This window comes from Saimiri boliviensis, chromosome 6 (assembly GCF_048565385.1).
Source record: "Saimiri boliviensis isolate mSaiBol1 chromosome 6, mSaiBol1.pri, whole genome shotgun sequence".
Taxonomy (NCBI): domain Eukaryota; kingdom Metazoa; phylum Chordata; class Mammalia; order Primates; family Cebidae; genus Saimiri; species Saimiri boliviensis.
In genome coordinates, this window is record NC_133454.1 from 131,448,372 (window position 1) to 131,467,270 (window position 18,899).

The 18,899-nt window shown below is 53.8% G+C and overlaps 1 long non-coding RNA gene across 1 annotated transcript; it reads right to left on the reverse strand.

Annotated features, from left to right (window-relative positions):
* Positions 1 to 11,214: 11,214 nt before the first annotated feature.
* On the reverse strand, positions 11,215 to 13,125 carry LOC141584773 (uncharacterized). The gene is made up of 3 exons (XR_012517974.1): positions 12,668 to 13,125; positions 12,059 to 12,154; positions 11,215 to 11,365 (listed from the first exon to the last, which is right to left on the reverse strand). It is a non-coding gene; the product is annotated as an uncharacterized LOC141584773 (long non-coding RNA).
* Positions 13,126 to 18,899: the final 5,774 nt, after the last annotated feature.

Here is an 18,899-nt window from a genome sequence, read left to right on the forward strand (position 1 = left end):
TTCCCTTTATTTATTTATTTTGAGACAGGGCCTCACTCTGTCACCCAGGCTGAGTGCAGTGGTGCACTCACGGCTCACTGCAGCCTCCGACTCCTGGGATCAAGGGATCCTCCCACCTCAGCTTCCCAAGTAGCTAGGACGGCAGATGCATGCCCCGTTTCCCAGAGGATGCTAATAGATGACTGTCAACTTGTGATGGAAAATTTTACGTGTCCACTTCACTGGGCCATGGGGTGCCCAGATAGTTGGTTAGACATTACTCTGGATGTGTCTGCAAGGGTGTTTCTGGATATGCTTAGCATTTGAATCTGTGGACTAAGAAAGGCAGGTGGCTCTCTCCAGTGAAGATGAGCCTCAAACAATTGGTTGAAAGTCTGACTAAAACAAGATTAAGTAAGAAAATTCGCTCTTCCTGTCTGTCTCAGTCTGTTACGTTGCTATAAAGGAATACTGGAGATGAGGTCATTGACGAAGAGGTTCACTGGGCTCACGGTTCTGCAGGCTGTATAGAAAACACGGTGCCTGAATCTGCTGCTGGTGAGGGCCTCAGGCTTCTTCCACTCGTGGCCGGAGACGAAGGGGAGACGGCGTGCGCAGAGATCAAATGTTGGGAGGAAACAAGTGAGCAGGGGGCTGCCAGGCTGTTTTCAACAACTGGCTCTCAGGGGAACTCAGAGCGAGAACTCACACACTACCATGAGGGTGGCACCAGGCCATCCACAAGGGATCTGCCCTCACAACCCAAGCACCCCCACTAGATATCACCTCCAACAACGGGGATCAAATTTCGGCATGACTGATATCCCCACTTGAAGAGCTGCCTGTCTTTGAGCGGGGATATCAGTCTTTTGCTTTGACGCTCAGACTGGAACTTACACCGTCAGCTCTCCTGGGTCTCCAGGTTGCACGTGGCAGGTGGGGGTACTTTCTTACCTCCATAATCACAGAAGCCACTTCCTCCTAATAAGCCCCTGTGTATATGTACAGCTAATCCCAAACTCCACCCAGCAGTAGCCCAGTGATTGTTGCTGTGCCAGCTGTGCTGTATTTGCTGGAGCAGAAGGATATGGAATGGGGAACGTGTTAAGCAGCCATCAGTGGGTGGATGAGTTCTATTCCATCCTTACTTAAAAGGAACCCTGGACACCTTTTGGGAGACATCATTATTCTGCCCATCCCCCCAGGACAGGCAACACATGAATGAACCCACAGGAGTGGCCGTGAGAGGTGAAGAGCTCGGTATCATGTGTTCATTCCCAACGGTGAGCATCCACCAGGGAGCATCCACAGAGAGCATCCACCAGGGAGCATCCACAGAGAGCATCCACCAGGGAGTGTCCACAGAGAGCATCCACAGTGAGCATCCACCAGGGAGCATCCACAGAAAGCATCCACAGAGAGTGTCCACCAGGGAGCCACTAAGCAACCAGTTAGACAGAACGGCTGCAGCCCTTGCCTTTGGCCAGCCTCTGTCCCTGGCCACCTGAGTGCTTGCCCACTGGGTGCATGCAGTGGTAGAAAGGGGGGCTGACCATGGAACCAGCAGCACAGCTCTCCCCACCAAGCCCGGTATAGCCACTGCAGCCACAAATGCCCAACCTATCTGCAATGCGGGCTGCTGCGGCACCCCCACTGGGCACTATCCAGAGAGAAAGCTGACCAGACAATAGAAGCATCCGTCCCACTGGGGGCAGCAATTCAACTCCACTAGAATTGACACATACCCCAGGCTGACCCCTAGGACTTAGTAAGTGCTGATCCACCCACACAGGGCCTGCATAACGGTGCCTTGGACCAAGGGACCCACTTTACAACACAGGGAGAAGGTGCATGTAGCCATGGCATCTGCTGGTCCTATCACAGCCCATACCACTTAGAAGCAGCCAGTACCACGGAGTAGGGGAGCAGCCTTTTCAGAGCTCCATGGAGGCCCCAGTGTGGGGGTGACATTGTTCAAGGATGGGGTGTCACATTGTGGAATGCAGTAATCACTCTAACTCCACAGCCACCATGGGGGTGCTATGTCCCCAACAAGCCTGGGATTCAAGGGCCAGAAGCAGCAGTGGCCCCTGTGCCACCACTGCCAGCGACCCGCGGGAGGTTTGTGCCTGTTGTTCCCTCTACTTTGGGCTGCCAGTGAGGGGTCGTGGCTTCCACAGGAGACCACTCCATGAGTGGACAGATAGGAGTCCCACTGAACTTTAGGCTACAACTGATGCCTTGTCACTTGGGGTTATTTGTCCATAGAGACCAACAGTCATGACAAGGTGCCCCCAGACTGGGAGGGAGATGGGCCATGGCCGCCGGGAGGCAGTGGAACGGCAACTCCGAGAGGGGCAGGGAAGGAAAAATGTGGTGCCTGGTAATCCAAGTGGTGGAGCACGGGGGGCTTGGCATTCCCTCACCTGTTTTATTGGAGAGTGGACACAAACAGTAGCCATGGCCTGAGCAGAGATGGTGACCAGGTCCTCAGACCCCTCACGGAGGAGGGCCCCAGTTGGCTCACTGGGTAGGTCGCAGAGACCAGCAGAGGTGCCCACTGACAGCGAGGAAACTTGGCGTGAATCAGAAAGGAACAGGGACCGCGTCAGCCATGGCCAAGACCGGCTACGGGGCGGGGGCCGTGGTTGGCTGTTTCTCTAAACTTATAAACCCAGGTATTAGTCAGCGTTTTCCAGAGAGCGAGAACCACAGGGTATACACATGCAGGCATACGAGAGGATTTACAAGGGGAGTCGGCTCACATGAGTATTCAGGCCGAGACGTCTCACGACAGGCTGTCTGCAAGCTGGAGACCTATAGAAGTTGGTGGTGGGGCTCAGTCCAAGTCCACAGGCCTCAGAACTAGGGAAGCAGACTGTGTAACCCTCAGTCCGAGGCCAAAGGCCTGAGAACCGGTGGTAGTGGGGTGGCTCCTGGTGGGAATCCCAGAGGGCAATGGCTGGAGAGCCCGGAGTTCTGACATCCAAGGTCAGAAGGTGGGTTTCCTAGCTCTGGAGAGGGGGTGAATTCATCATTCCCTGCCTTTTTCTCTCTCTGGGCCCTTGACCTATCGGATGGTGCCCACCCATATCAGGTGAGGGTCGATCATCCTTACTCAGTCCAGGGATCCAAATGACAATCCTTCCAAATCTACCCTCACAGATATATCCAAAAATGATGCTTTGGGAGATGTGATGTTAATTTTGGGTGTCAACTTGACTAGACTAAGTGATACCCAGATAGCTGGAAAACCACTATTTCTGGGTGTGTCTGTAATACAGTTTGGATGTTTATCCCCCACCCCCTGCCCAAATCTCATGCTCGGGCCTAGGGGGAGGTGATTGGATCACAGAGGTGGATTCCTCATCGCTTGATGCTGTCCCCACGGCAGTCATCAGATCAGGTTGCTTGAAAGTGTGTGGCACCTCCCCGACCCCTCTCTTGCTCCTGCTTTTGCCATGTGATATTTCTGTTCCCACTTTGCCTTCCACCATGATCGGAAGTTTCCTGAGGCCTCCCCAGAAGCAGATGCCACTATGCTTCCTGTGCATTCTACAGAACTTTGAGCCAATTAAACTTCTTTTCTTATACATTATTCAGTCTCAGGTCTCCCTTCCTTCCTTCCTTCCTTCTTCTTTCCTTCTTTCTTTTTTTTTCTTTTTTTTTTTTTTTTTTTTTTTTGAGACAGAGTTTCACTCTGTCACCAAGGCTGGAGGTACAGCAGTGCAATCTTGGCTCACCGCAACCTCCGTTTCCCAGGTTCAAGCCATTCTCGTGCCTCAGCCTCCCTAGTAGCTGGAATTACAGGCATGCACCACCACGTCCAGCTAATTTTTGTATTTTTAGTAGAGATGGGGTTTCTCCATGTTGGCCAGACTGGTCTCAAATTCCTGACCTCAGGTGATCCGCCTGCCTCAGCCCCTCAAAGTGCTGGGATACCAGGCAAGAGCCACTTCGCCCAGCCTCAGGGATTTCTTTACAGCAGTGCAAGAATGACCTAATACAGAAACTTGGTACCAGGGAGAAAGGCATTCTATAAAGATATCTGAAAATGTGGAAGCAATTTTGCAACTGGGTTACAGGTAGAGGTTGGAAGATCTTGAAAGGCTCCAAAGAAGAGAGGAAGATGAGGGAAAGTTTGGAACCTCTCAGAGACTGGTCGAACGGTTGTGACCAAATTGCTGATAGTGATATGAACAGGGAAGGACAGGCCGATGAGTTCTCACATGGACATGGGAAACTTATTGGGAGTTACAGCCACATGTGTTTTGCCTTAGCAAAGAGCTTGGCTTCACTCTGTTCATGCCTTAGGGATCTGTGGAGGTTTGAGCTTCAGAATGATGACTCAAGGTATCTGGTGGAAGATATTTCTAGGCAGCAAAGCATTCAAGATGCGGCCTGGCTGCTTCTACCAACCTACGCACAGATGCAGGACCAAATAAATGGCTTAAAGTTGGAATTTACATTTAAAAGGAAAACAGAGTGGAAACATTTTTAAAATTTGCAGCCTGGCCATGGGGTAGAGAAACAAACAGCTTTTTCAGGGGAGAAATTCAAGCAGACAGTGGAGCCACTGCTTACTAGAGAAATTTGCATAACTAAAATAGATCCCCTTGCTAATATCTAAGACAATGGGGAAAAGGCCTGGAAGGCATTTGAGAGACCTTCAGAGGTCTCTCCCATCACAAGCTCGGAGCCCTAGGAGGAAAGAATGGTTTCATGGACCAAGCCCAAGGGCCAAATGGCCCTGCACAGTCTTGGGGACACTGTTCCCCACATCTCAGCCACTCTGGCTTCAGCCTCAGCTCAAAGGCGTCCAGGTGTAACTTGGGCTGCCATTCCAGAGGGTGCAAATCATAAGCCTTGGCAGCTTCCATGTCATGTTAAACCTGTAAATGTAAAAGTGAAGGGGGCTTCGGAGCCTCCACCTAGATTTCACAGGATGTATGAGAAAGCCTGGGTGCCCAGGCAGAAGCCTGCCTCAGGGGCAGTTACCTCACAGAGAGCCTCTACTAAGGCAGTGCAGGGGGAAATGTGGGGGTGGAGGCCCCACACAGAGTCCCCAACGGAGCACTTCCTAGTGGAGCCATGGGAAGGGGCCACCATCTTCCAGACACCAGGATGGCGGATCCACTGGGAGCTTGCACTTTGCACATAGAAGAGCAGCAGGCACTCAACAACCTGTGAGAGCAGCCCCAGGAGCTGCACCCTGCAAGGACACAGGGGCAGAGCTGCCCAAGGCCTGGGGTGGGGGGGACCACCTCTTGCACCAGTGAGCCCTGGAAATGGGACATGGAGTCAAAGGAGACTACCTGTGAGCTTCAAGATGTAATGACTGAACCAGGTATGGTGGCTCACACCTGTAATCCCAGCACTTTGGGAGATCAAGGCAGGTGGATCACAAGGTCAAGAGATCAAGACCATCCTGGCCAACATGGTGAAACCCCATCTCTACTAAAAATAGAAAAATTAGCTGGGCATGGTGGTGCACACCTGTAGTCCCAACTACTCAGGAGGCCGAGGCAGGAGAATCACTTGAACCCAGAAGGCAGAGGTTGCAGTGAGCTGAAATCATGCCATTGCACTCCAGCCTGGTGACAGATCAAGACTCAGTCTAACAAAAAAAAAAAAAAAAAAAAAAAAATGAAACATATAATGATTGCCCTGCTGGGCTTCGGACTTTCATGCAACCTGCAGTCCCTTCCTTTTGGCCCATTTCTCCCTTTTGGAACATGAATGTTTACCCAATGCTCATACCCCTGTTCTATCTTGGAAGTAAGTAACTTGCTTTTTATCTTACAGGCTTTAAGGTGGAAGGGACTTGCTTTGATCAGTTGAGACTGTGGACTTTTGAGTTAACACTGAAATGAGTGAAGACTTTGGAGGACTATTAAGAAGTTATGATTGCATTTGGCAATGTGAGGAGGATGAGATTTGGGTGTCCAGGGGCTAAATGATACAGTCCGGATTCCTCTCCAAACCCCATATTGAATTGTAATCTCCAGTGTTGGAAGTGAGGCCTGGCAGGAGGTGATCAGATCACAGGGCAGATCCCACATGGCTTGGTGGCGTCCCCAAGGTGGTGAGTCGCAAAAGCTGGTTGTTTAGAAGTGTGTGGCATCTCCCCTCACCTCTTTCTTACACCTGCTCCTGTTCTCCCTCTGCCTTTCGCCATGATTGGAAGCTTCCTGAGGCCTCCCCAGAAGCAGATGCTGCTGTGCTTCCTGTACAGCCTGCAGAAACTTGAGCCAATTAAACCTCTTTTCTTATAAATTACCCAGTTGCCAGCTTTGTCCTTAAAGCACTGCAATAACAGCCTAATACAGTCTGTGAAGGTTGTTCTCAGAAGGTATCGGCCCAATCAGTGGACTGAGTATCTTAGTCTGTTTGTACTGGTATAAGAAAATACCTGAGACTCAGTAATTTATAAAGAAGAGAAACTTATCTTCTCACAATTCTAGAAACTTGGAAGTTCAGAATCAAGGTGCTAGCAAGTATGTTGTCTGGTGCGGGACCCTATCTCTGTGTCTAAGATGATGTGTTGCGGCTGGCTCCTCCAGAGGGGATGAATGCTGGGATCCTCACATGGAGGAGAGTAGAAGAGCAATATGGGGTGAGCTGTCCCTGAAGCCTTCTGGACAGGGTAGTAATTTATTCATGAGGACAGAGCCTGCATAACTTAATTGCTTCCCCAAAGCCCTGCTTCTTAGTACCAACCCAATGGGATGAAGTTTCGACATGGATTTCTAGGGGATATGTTCAAATCATAACATTATACTCCCAGTCCCCAAAAGTGTATGATCTTATCACACTAAAAATACATACATTTAGCTGGGTGTGGTGGCTCATGCCTGTAATCCCGGCACTTTGGAAGGCTGAGGCGGGCAAATCACTTGAGGTTGGGAGTTCGAGACCAGCCTGACCAACGTGGAGAAACCCCATCTCCACTAAAAATACAGTTAGCCAGGTGTGGTGGCACGTGCCTACAATCTGTAGTCCCAGCTACTCAGAAGGCTGAGGCAGAAGAATTGCTTGAACCCAGCAGGCAGAGGTTGCAGTGAGCCAAGATTGTGCCATTGCACTCCGACCTGGGCAACAAGAGTGAAACTCTGTCCCCGTCTCCTCCCCGCTCAAAAAAACCCATACATTCCTTCCTGGTAACTCCAAAAGTCTTAGCTCATTCCAGCATCAACTTTAAAATCTCAGTCCAAGGTCTTATCTAAACATCACCTACATGAGACATGAGTGAGACTCGAGGTAATAGTCATCTTGAGTTCACAACTGCTCTCCAGCTGTGAACCTAAGAAATCAAACAAGGTACGCGCTTCCAAAATACAGCAGGACAGACATAGAATAGATATTTCCATTCCGAAAGGGAGCGCTAGGAAAGAAAAAAGGGATAGTAGATCCAAGGTAAATCCAAAATCCAACAAGGCAAGCAAAATTAAATCTTGAAACTTGAGAACAATCTGCTTTGACTCCAGGTCCCACCTTTCAGACTCCCTAGGGTGGGCATTGGGACCCCAGGTCTCCAGGTGCTCCTGTGCCCATGGCTTTGCTGGCTGCAGCTCCCAAGCATTGCAGTCCCATGCCTTTGGCTGTCCCAAGCTGGAGCTGCACAGCGGTGTTTCCACTGGTCTGTGGTGGAGGTGGCCCTAACCCCACGGCTCTACTAGGCTGTGCTTCCACAGCACGTGCTCTGTGTGTGCCTGCCGAGGTCACCCTACAGGGATGCTGCCCAGGTGTATTGCTTGTGCCTCTGGAGGGGCAGCCTGAGCCACACCTGGGCCCATGGGAGCCACAGCTGAGGCAGTGGAGGAGCGCTGCACTGGAATGCAGGGAGCAGAGACTTGAGGCAGAACTGGGCACTGAGGCCCAAGGTCCTATAGGCACCCAGGGACCCTCCAGAGCCTTGGGTTCCTCCCTTGATTCCCTGCTGCCCTCAAGGCCCTAGAACTGTGAGTCTGTGACGGGCATGGCAGCCTGGAGATCTTTAAGATGGCTTCAGGGTCCTTCTTCCATTGTCTTGGGGAATAGCAAGACAATGACTTCCCTCTGTCCCCACAAATTTATCAAATCGTTGCTGGGCCACACCCTTTGTTTTCTCTCCTAAACACGTTTTCAGGGGTTAAATCAGGAGTTACCCCCCAACTGGCTTTCCTGATTCTGAGGCTTTCACACTTAGAGGGCAGCACACAGCCGAGTCCCCTGGTCCCCAGCTTGCAGAAGGCCTATTGTGGGAATCTTCAGGCTCTGTAATCATGTGAGCCAGTTCCCGTGACAAATCCCTTCTCACATTATCTGTACCTGTATCGACCCTATTTCTATCCTATTGGTTCTGTTTACCTGAAGAACCCTAACAAAGGTTTCAGTATCAGGAGTGATTCCAGAGAAACAGAATTGTAAGAGTGAGTTTTCTAAATTTGTGTTGTGTTTTTTTGGAAGCGGCTTTCTAATATGACTTGAATTAAAAGTGCAAAGAATTCTACTTCCGATAGTACACAGAACACAGATAGTCCATGGTGTGAACAGTTTCTGACAATACGCAAATTTCTGCATTGTATACTCCTCGTGAACCACGTACAAGAGGCAAGGAGCTTACCGACTCTGCATGTGATACTTTCTAACGTTTGTGGAAAACCAGGGAATATAGCAATGTAGGCTGGTTACCAGCTGATTCCTGGACAAAGTGATGAAATCAAGGATGTGCTCGTGATTCACATGCCCAGTCCAGCTCTGTATAAATAACCTATGAGTGGCTGAGTGAACCCTGACAGAGAATCTCCCTTCTTGTACCCCTGGGGCTGAGACTGCTGAAAAGCAAACACAAGTCCTCATCATAAAACTGGATGAATTATGAAGCAAGTTGAACTCTCAGTCTCTCAGGGTGTCCACGATTAGAGTGAGAGCATTGACTGGGAAACAGGGGATCCTGTAAATTGGGATGGAGACATATGAAAGGACCCTGATAAAGCTGGGGACAGTGAGCCCCTAAGTTAAGATGAGTCATTTTGTCAGCAGAAGCAGCCTCCCTGCAGCCAGTGGCAGTGTTAGACCCACCCCCAGTGCTACACCCACCCCCAGTACTACACCTATGCCCAGTGCTACACCCACCCCCAGTACTACACCTATGCCCAGTGCTACACCCACCCTCAGTGCTACACCTACCCCCAGTGCTACACTCACCCCCAGTGCTACACCTACCCCCAGTGCTACACCCACTCCCAGTGCTACACTCACCTCCAGTGCTACACCCAACCCCAGTGCTACACTCACCCCCAGTGCTACACCCACTCCCAGTGCTACACTCACCCCGAGTGCTACACCCACCCCCAGTACTACACCTATGCCCAGTGCTGCACCCACCCTCAGTGCTACACCTACCCCCAGTGCTACACCTACCCCCAGTGCTACACTCACCCCAAGTGCTACACCCACCCCCAGTGCTACACTCACCCCCAGTGCTACACCCACCCCCAGTGTTACACTCACCTCCAGTGCTACACCCACCCCAGTGCTACCCCCACCCCCAGTGCTACACCCATCCCCAGTGCTACACCTATCCCCAGTGCTACACCCACCCCACTGCTACACCCACCCCCAGTGCTACACCCACCCCCACTGCTACACCCACTCCCAGTGCTACACCCACCCACAGTGCTACACCCACCCCCAGTGCTACACCTACCCTCAGTGCTACACCTACCCCCAGTGCTACACCCACCCCCAGCAGTACTGGCCTTTCCACCTCCTCTGAGGCATTAACCTCCGTTGCCTGAGGATAGGGTAGGGGCCTCCCCTGAGGCAGTTGCAAGGTGAGTCAGTGCTGATTCTCCTCAGGAACCTCCCAACCCCTCCCTGCGCTTCAAGACCTGTAACAAGATTCGCAGCCCAGCAGGCCCCTGAAGGTGAGGCCCACAGTGTGGCCCAGGAGGAGGCGAGCCACACCCCAGAAGAATCACTTGACCTGTCTGATGTATACGGACAGACACCCGGGGGTATGAGTGGGAATGGACACGCGTGTGAGCACTGGGAGAGGAACATGCAGGTGGAGGGGCCGGGTGTGCAGACACAGCCACCAAGCAGAGGCCGCATTCCAGGCTGCAGCTTGGGGACTTGGAAAAGCTCTAACTGGTGGGTTGGTTGAAAAATGGATCAAAGGATGCCTGCTGTAAGTGAGCTGGTGATGCCCAAGCTCCTTTGGCTTAACATAGATGAAGGGGTTCAAAGGCTTAGGGAGACTGGAATGTGACCCTGAAAACCTCCCCACCCACCCTGGGAGGGCCCAGAAGGCAAACCTTTTACAACAGGGATCCCCAAACCCCAGGCCACAGACTAGTACTGGTCCATGACCTGTTAGAACCGGGCCACACAGCAGGTGGAGAGCGGCAGGTGAGTGAGCAGAGCTTCACCTGTGTTTACAGCCACTCCGCATCACTCACGTTACCACCTGAGCTCCGCCTCCTGTCAGAGGGGCAGCAGCGTTAGATTCTCAGAGGAGCGCAAACCCCATTGTGAGCTGCCCGTGCTGGGGATCTGGATTGCACGTTCCTTGTGAGAATCTAACGCCTGATGATCTGTCATACCTCCCACTAGACCCCCTGTCTAGCTGCAGGAAAACAAGCTCAGGGTTCCCACTCATTCGACATCAGGGTGAGTTGTGTGATTTTTTTCCTTCTATGTTACAATGTAATATTGCTACAGATAAAGTGCACAATAAATGTCATGTGCTTGAATCATCCCCAAACCACCCTCCAACTCCGGTTCCATGGAAAAATATTCTTCCATGAAACTAGCCCCTGGTGCCAGGACGGTTGGGGACTGCTGTTTCACAACACCGAGACACAGGTTTGTGAGGGGCCCTGTCTCCTCGAAGAGCTCTGTCGTTGTTCTTCTCTGCAGGCCAGACTCACAGTGAAAACTGCAGTCCATCAACTGTAAAACTTACATGCCATGGGAATGATTGGATCCTGGGGTCACAGGGGCCGAGCGGGGGCACCGGAGCACTAAAGGCGAAGTGGGTATGGTTACCATGATGGACAGCAGAGGCAAAGCAGCTATCAGACCTGGGTCTCAGGTCTGACCCATGCAGACCTACGGCACTGGCTGTTTATCGTGTTGCTCCTAGCAGTGAAACAGATGGGAAGCCTGCTCAGTTCCTACTGGATGCATGCAGAAAACTTCCAGATCAAGTAGAGAAAAGTCTAACTCCAATCATGGCCTCAGTCATTCAGAGACTTGAGACTATGAACCCAGACTCCTTACATGAAAGAAAGCCTGGGTACTCTTGAGGAAGGACCCCAGGTCTGCCAAAAATGTATACATACTGTTCATTCTTCCCCTGGTCTTCTCCAAAGGGGCCTGTGGCTCTCTATCTGGGTAACTGTGTATTGCAGAAAGGAAAATAATGAGACATTTCGGGACGATTGGACACTGCCTCTGGCCTGACAGTGACTCTAGGAGACACTGGAGGGACACTGTGGCCTTCCAGTTAGGGAGGGGCTTAGGGAGCCAGGTGATCAATGGAGTTTTAGCTCAGATCTGACCCCGTGGGTCCAGTGGGTCCCCGGGCCCATCCTGTGGTCATTTCCCCTGGTCCAGATGCCTAACAGACACACTGTGCAGCCGGCAGAGTTCCCACATTCATCCCCTGCCCTGAGGGGTGGGGACTACTATGGTGGGAAGTGCAGGGTGGAAGCCATTAGAAAGGCCTCTACTTAGAATAGTCAGTCAAAAGCCATCCCACATCCCTGGAGGGACTGCCGACGTCAGTGCCACCACCAAGGACTCGAGAGATTCAGGGGCGGTGACCCCCCACAGCCTACTCCACTCGCCTATGTGGCCCTCGGGAGAGACAGGCGGGTCCTGCAGAATGACGGGACTGTCCTAAGCTTGACTCCACCTGCAGCTGCTGGGCCAGACACGGCTCCATCACTTGAGCCAATTAGCACATCTCCGGCTACCCCGGACACAGCTATTGATCCGGCAAATGCTTCTTCTCCACCCCTGTCCACAAGGCCCAGCAGAAGCCGGGCCAGCAACGCACACTCACTGTCCCACGTCAGGGGTGCCTCACCTCTCCAGCCTGTGTCCAAAGGTAGTTTTCAGGGGTCTTGATTGCCTCTCCCTTCCCCAGGATGTCACACTGGCCCATTACACTGATGACATTATGCTGTTGGGACATAAGGCACAAGAAGAAGCCACCATTCTAGACCTGTTGGTGTCAGAGGGTGGAGAATAAATCCAACCACAATTCACAGCCCTCTAGCTCAGCGAAATTGCCAGCGGTGTGGGGTCTGTTCTAAGGTGAGGGGTAAATTGCTGCATCTGAACCTCCTGCAACCAGAAGGGAAGAACAACACTAGGGGGGGGGCCTGTCTGATGTGGGGTTGACACATTCTTCCTCTTTAGGTGTCCAACTCTGTCCATTTCCTGAGTGACCTGAAAACCTGCTAGTTTTAAGCACAGCCCAGAGCAAGAGAAGGCTCTGCGGTAGGTCCGGGCTCCGTCCATGCCTCTCCACCAGGCAGGCTGCATGACCCAGCATGTCCACTGGTGCCTGGGTGCCTGTGGCAGACAGAGACCGCGTGTGGGACCTTTGCCAGGCCCCTGGAGATGACTCACAGCTCAGGCCTTTAGGGTTTCGGAGCAGGGTCCTGTCAGCCTCCATAGATCACCCACTCACCTTCTGAGAAACAGCTCTTGGCCTGCTTCTGGGTCTTCGTAGAAGCAAAACACTTGGCAGCCAGGCGTGGTGGCTCATGCGTATAATCCCAGCACTTTGTGAGGCCAAGGTGGGTGGATCACCTGAGGTTGGGAGTTTGAGACCAGCCTGGCCAACATGGTGAAATCATCTCTACTAAAAATACAAAATCAGCCAGGCCTGTCATCCCAGCTACGCGAGGAAGGAGAATCACTGGAACCCGGGAGACGGAGGTTGCAGTGGGTCAAGATGGTGCCACAATGAGACTCTGTCTCAAAAAAAAAAGAAAGAGAAAAAAAACTAAACCCTTGGCTAAGGGCCACCAAGTTACCACGTGACCTGAACTGCTCATCACAGTCTGGGGATTATCTGACCCACATAGCCGTAAAGTCACGTGTGCAGAGCAGTGCAGTATCAGCCAGTGGAAGTGGGGGGAGGAGATAAACAGGTCCTGAAGGCAAGAGTTAGTTATGTGAACAGGAGGCCTGAAGCCCATGGCCCCGCTCCTGCTCCCTGCCTTCTCCCTCCCCGTCTGCTCCTGGAGCTGTGTGGGGAGTTCCCTCTCAGTTGACAGAGGGAAAGGTGACTCAGGCCACACTTACAAATGGTTCTGCTCAATATACAGGCCTGGCCATAAGGCGGACAGCTGCAGCCCTGCAGCCCCTGGGGGACACCCCTCAAGGACAGTGGCGAAGAGGAATCTTCCCCGTGAGCAGGACTTCCCATGCACCTGTTGATGCTCTGCCTAGAAGGAGCAGATGTGTGATGATGTTTGCTTCGTGGCTGTTGCGGTGCTTTAGGGGGATGTTCAGGTGCTTGAAAGGACCATGATTGGAAAACTGGTGACAAAGACATTTGTGGCAGAGATGTATAGAGAGCCCTCTCTGGACAGGCAAAGGACATCAAGATATCTGTGTCCCGTGTGAATGCTGAGCAAAGGGTCACCTCAGCAGAGGAGAGCTTCAGTAATCAGGTGGACAGGATGACCCGCTCTGTGGACACCAGTCAGCCTTTTCCCAGCCAGCCCTCTCACCACCCAGTGCACTCATGAGCCCAGTGGCTGTGGTGGCAGGATGGAGGCTGCACATGGGCTCAGCAACATGGACTTCCACTCACCGAGGCCGAACTGGGTGCCACCACCACCTGCCCCATCTGCCAGCAGCAGAGACCAGCACTGAGCCTGACAAGCTCCATTCCCCAGAGTGACCAGCCCGTGCCTGGGGGCCGGTGGATGACACTGGATGGCTCCCGTGGTGGGAGGGGCAGTGGTTTGTTCCTTCTGGGATGGGCACCTGCCATGGATACGGACTTGCCCTCCCTGCACATGGTAACCGCTACCCTCTGTGGGCTCCGAATGCCTCATCCATGGCCATGCTGCCCACACAGCGTTGCTTTGACCAAGGAACTCACTTCGCAGCCAAAAAAGTGTGGCAGGGACTCATGCTCCTGGCATTCATGGGTCTTACTGTGTTCTCCATCGTCCTGAAGCAGTTGGCATGATGGAATGGTGGAATGGGCTTTCGCAGACGCAGCTCCAGTACCAGCTGTGTGGCGATGCCTTGCGAGGCTGGGGCAAGGTGCTCCAGGAGGACGTCTGGGCTCTGATCAGTGTCCAGTATATGGAGCTGTTTCTCCCACAGTCAGAATTCCTGGGCCCGGGAACCAAGGGGCAGAAGTGGGAGTGGCACCACCCTCCCTCACCCCCAGTGACCCACTAGCACACTTTTCCTTTTCTGTTCCCGGGCTTTATGCTCTGCCGGCCTAGGGACCTTGGTTCCCAGGTGAGGAATGCTGCCACCAGGAGACACAGCAATGACTCTATTGAACTAGAAGTTAAGGTGCCACCCAAGCACCCGGGCACTGGGGGCTCCTCCAGCCTCAGAGTCAACAGCCCAAGAAGGAAGTTTGGATCCTGGCTGGGGGATTGATCCGAAGGACCCAGGGGCCATTGGACTACACTCCCCAACTGAGGTTGGAAGAGCCAGCGTGGAACGCAGGAGGCCCCTTAGCGCTTCTCTGAGTGGAACCACTCCTTGTGGTTAAGATCCCTGGGAAACTACAGCAAGGCCTAGCCCAGGCGTCCCCAAACTTTTTACACAGGGGGCCAGTTCACTGCCCCTCAGACCGTTGGAGGGCCGCCACGTACTGTGCTCCTCTCACTGACCACCAGTGAAAGAGGTGCCCCTTCCTGAAGTGTGGCGGGGGGCCGGATAAATGGCCTCAGGGGGCCGTATGCGTGGGCCGTAGTTTGGGGACGCCTGGCCTAGACCCTTAAGCAATGAAGCCTTGGATCACCTGGCCAGGTACAGAACCACCACCAGCTGAGGTGCTTGCTAGGGCAAAGGGACCACAGAAGGCGAGAGAAGACCTTGATTATAAACACCAGGCGCTCCTGTAGCTTTAACGGTTACAGAAATGAGGACTGTAACTGTCATGCGTGTTTCCTCTCTATTTTGTTAAGAAAGCATTTGTGCATGTGTACACATATTAAACAAGTATCTGTTTTCATTCCTCTCTTACTCTTTTATCATGTAACATAAGATCTACTGATTTTGTCTCAGTGTCAAGGTATCGTTAACTTCACAGCACAGTATTGAAGCCGCGGGTAAGCAGGAGAGTCAGCATCACCCGGGAAGGGGCCAGTGCGCCTGGTTGCACGGGGATAGCTGTAACCTGTTAGTTGGAACCATGGCCTTGCTGTGGTCTGTCGGAGATTAAGTGTGGTTTGAGGAGATGTGTATGGGTTCCAGGTTGACAGGGAGTGAACGTGTGATGGTTCAGTTCAGCTGTCAGCTTGAACTGGACGAAGGGACAGCCAGAGAGCACTGAAGCATTATCTCTGGGCGTGCCTATGAGGGTGTTTCCAGGAAAGACCGGCGTTTGAATCCGAGGGCTGAGAAAGGAAGATCTGTCCTCCCCCCATCTGGGAGGGCACCATCCAAACCACTGAGGGCCCCAGCAGAACGGAAAGATGGATTGGGCCCTCTTGCTCTCTCTCTCTCTCTCTCTCTCTCTCTCTCTCTCTCTCGCCCGCCAGAGCTGGGACAGCCACCTCCTACTACCCTGAGACGTTGGAACTCCTGGTTCTCTGGCCTTTGGACACTGGGACTTATACCAGTGGCTGTCTCACCGAGAGTTACGCTCCCAGCCTCCCTGGTTCTCAGGTCTTCAGGCTTGAACAGAGCCACACTACCAGCCTCCCTGGGTCTTCAACTTGCACAGGGCAAATCATGGGACTTCTGAGTCTCCATAATCATGTAAGTCAATTCTCATAATAAACCCCCTTTCATCCATCCATACATCCGCCCGTCTAGCTATCTAGCTACTTAGCTACCTATATCTCTACTTAGCTCTATGTCTACCCACATCTGTATCTCTGCCTACATCTCCAGATCTATCTTATCTATCTTTATCTGTCTGTCTGCCTGCCTGCCTGTCTGCCTGCCAGTCTATCTTTCTATCTGTCTGTCTGTCTGCCTGCCTGTCTGCCTGTCTGCCTGTCTATCTGTCTGTCTGTGTCGGCCTATCTGTCTGCCTGCCTGCCAGTCTATCTGTCTGTCTGTCTGCCTGTCTGTCTATCTATCTGCCTGCCAGTCTATCTGTCTGCCTGCCTGCTTGTCTGCCTGCCTGCCTGTCTGCCTGTCTGCCTGCCTGCCTGCCTGCCTGTCTGCCTACCTGTCTGTCTGTCTGCCTGTCTGCCTACCTATCTGTCTGTCTGCCTGCCTGTCTGCTTACCTGTCTGTCTGCCTGCCTGCCTGTCTGCCTGCCTGTCTTTCTGCCTGTCTGCCTGCCTGCCTATCTGCCTACCTGTCTGTCTGCCTGTCTGTCTGCCTGTCAGCCTGTCTGCCTGCCTGTCTCCCTGCCTGCCTGCCAGCCAGTCTATCTGTCTGTCTGTCTACTTCTCTGTCTATCTGTCTGTCTGTGTCTACCTGCCTGCCTGCCTGTCTGTCTGCCTGTCTGTCTGCCTGTCTGCCTACCTGCCTGCCTGCCAGTCTGTCTGTCTGTCTGCCTATCTGTCTGTCTATCTGTCTATCTGTGCGTGTCTGCCTGCCTGCCTGCCTCTCTGTCTGCCTGTCTGCCTGCCTGCCTGTTCGTCTGTCTGCCTGTCTGCCTGCCTGCCTGTCCGCCTGTCTGCCTGCCTGCCTGCCTGTCTGCCTGCCTGCCTGCCTGTCTGCCTGCCTGTCTGTCTGCCTGCCTGCCTGCCTGCCTGTCTGCCTATCTGCCTGCCTGTCCGTCTGTCTGCCTGCCTGTCCGTCTGTCTGCCTGCCTGCCTGTCCATCTGTTTGCCTGTCTGTCTGCCTGCCTGCTTGTCTGTCTGTCTGCCTGTCTGCCTGCCTGTCTGTCTGCCTGTCTGTCTGCCTGTCTGCCTGCCTGCCTGCCTGCCTGCCTGCCTGCCTGTCTGCCTGCCTGCCTGTCTGTCTGCCTGTCTGTCTGCCTATCTGTCTGCCTGTCTGTATGCCTATCGGTCTGCCTGTCTGTCTATATGTCTGCCTGTCTGCCTGCCTGCCTGTCTGCCTGCCTGCCTGCCTGTCTGTCTGCCTGCCTGTCTGTCTGCCTGCCTGTCTGTCTGCCTGCCTGCCTGCCTGCCTGCCTGCCTGCCTGCCTGCCTGCCTGTCTGCCTGCCTGGCTGCCTGCCTGTCTGTCTGTCTGCCTGCCTGCCTGCCACCCTGTCTGCCTGTCTGCCTGCCTCCCTATCTGTCTGCCTGTCTTTCTGCCTGTCTGTCTGCCTGCCTGTCTATATGTCTGCCTGCCTGCCTGTCTGCCTACCTGCCTGTCTGCTTGTCTGCTTGCCTGCCTGCCTGCCTGCCTGTCTGCCTGCCTGCCTGTCTGTCTGCCTGTCTGCCTGCCTGTCTGTCTGCCTGCCTGTCTGTCTGCCTGCCTGTCTGTCTGCCTGTCTGCCTGTCTGTCTGCCTGCCTGTCTGCCTATCTGCCTGCCTGTCCGTCTGTCTGCCTGCCTGCCTGTCCATCTGTTTACCTGTCTGTCTGCCTGCCTGCTTGTCTGTCTGTCTGCCTGTCTGCCTGCCTGTCTGTCTGCCTGCCAGCCTATCTGCCTGTCTGTCTGCCTGTCTGCCTGCCTGCCTGCCTGCCTGCCTGCCTGCCTGCCTGCCTGTCTGTCTGCCTGCCTGTCTGTCTGCCTGTCTGTCTGCCTATCTGTCTGCCTATCTGTCTAACTGTCTGTCTGCCTGTCTGTCTGCCTATCGGTCTGCCTGTCTGTCTGTATGTCTGCCTGTCTGCCTGCCTGCCTGTCTGTCTGCCTGCCTGCCTGTCTGCCTGCCTGTCTGTCTGCCTGCCTGCCTGCCTGCCTGCCTGCCTGCCTGCGGGCCTGTCTGCCTGCCTGGCTGCCTGCCTGTCTGTCTGTCTGCCTGCCTGCCTGCCACCCTGTCTGCCTGTCTGCCTGCCTCCCTATCTGTCTGCCTGTCTTTCTGCCTGTCTGTCTGCCTGCCTGTCTATATGTCTGCCTGCCTGCCTGTCTGCCTACCTGCCTGTCTGCTTGTCTGCCTGCCTGCCTGCCTGCCTGTCTGCCTGCCTGCCTGCCTGCCTGCCTGCCTGTCTGTCTGCCTGCCTGTCTGTCTGCCTGTCTGCCTACCTGCCTGCCTGCTTGTCTGTCTGCCTGTCTGCCTGCCTGTCTGTCTGCCTGCCTGTCTGCCTATCTGTCTGCCTGTCTACCTGTCTGCCTGTCTGTCTGCCTGCCTGTCTGCCTGTCTGTCTGCCTGTCTGTCTGCCTGCCTGTCTGTCTGCCTGCCTGTCTGTCTGCCTGTCTGCCTGTCTGTCTGCCTGCCTGTCTGCCTATCTGCCTGCCTGTCCGTCTGTCTGCCTGCCTGCCTGTCCATCTGTTTACCTGTCTGTCTGCCTGCCTGCTTGTCTGTCTGTCTGCCTGTCTGCCTGCCTGTCTGTCTGCCTGCCAGCCTATCTGCCTGTCTGTCTGCCTGTCTGTCTGCCTGCCTGCCTGCCTGCCTGCCTGCCTGTCTGCCTGCCTGTCTGTCTGCCTGTCTGTCTGCCTATCTGTCTGCCTATCTGTCTAACTGTCTGTCTGCCTGTCTGTCTGCCTATCGGTCTGCCTGTCTGTCTATATGTCTGCCTGTCTGTCTGCCTGCCTGCCTGCCTGCCTGCCTGTCTGTCTGCCTGCCTGTCTGTCTGCCTGCCTGCCTGCCTGCCTGCCTGCCTGTCTGCCTGCCTGGCTGCCTGCCTGTCTGTCTGTCTGCCTGCCTGCCTG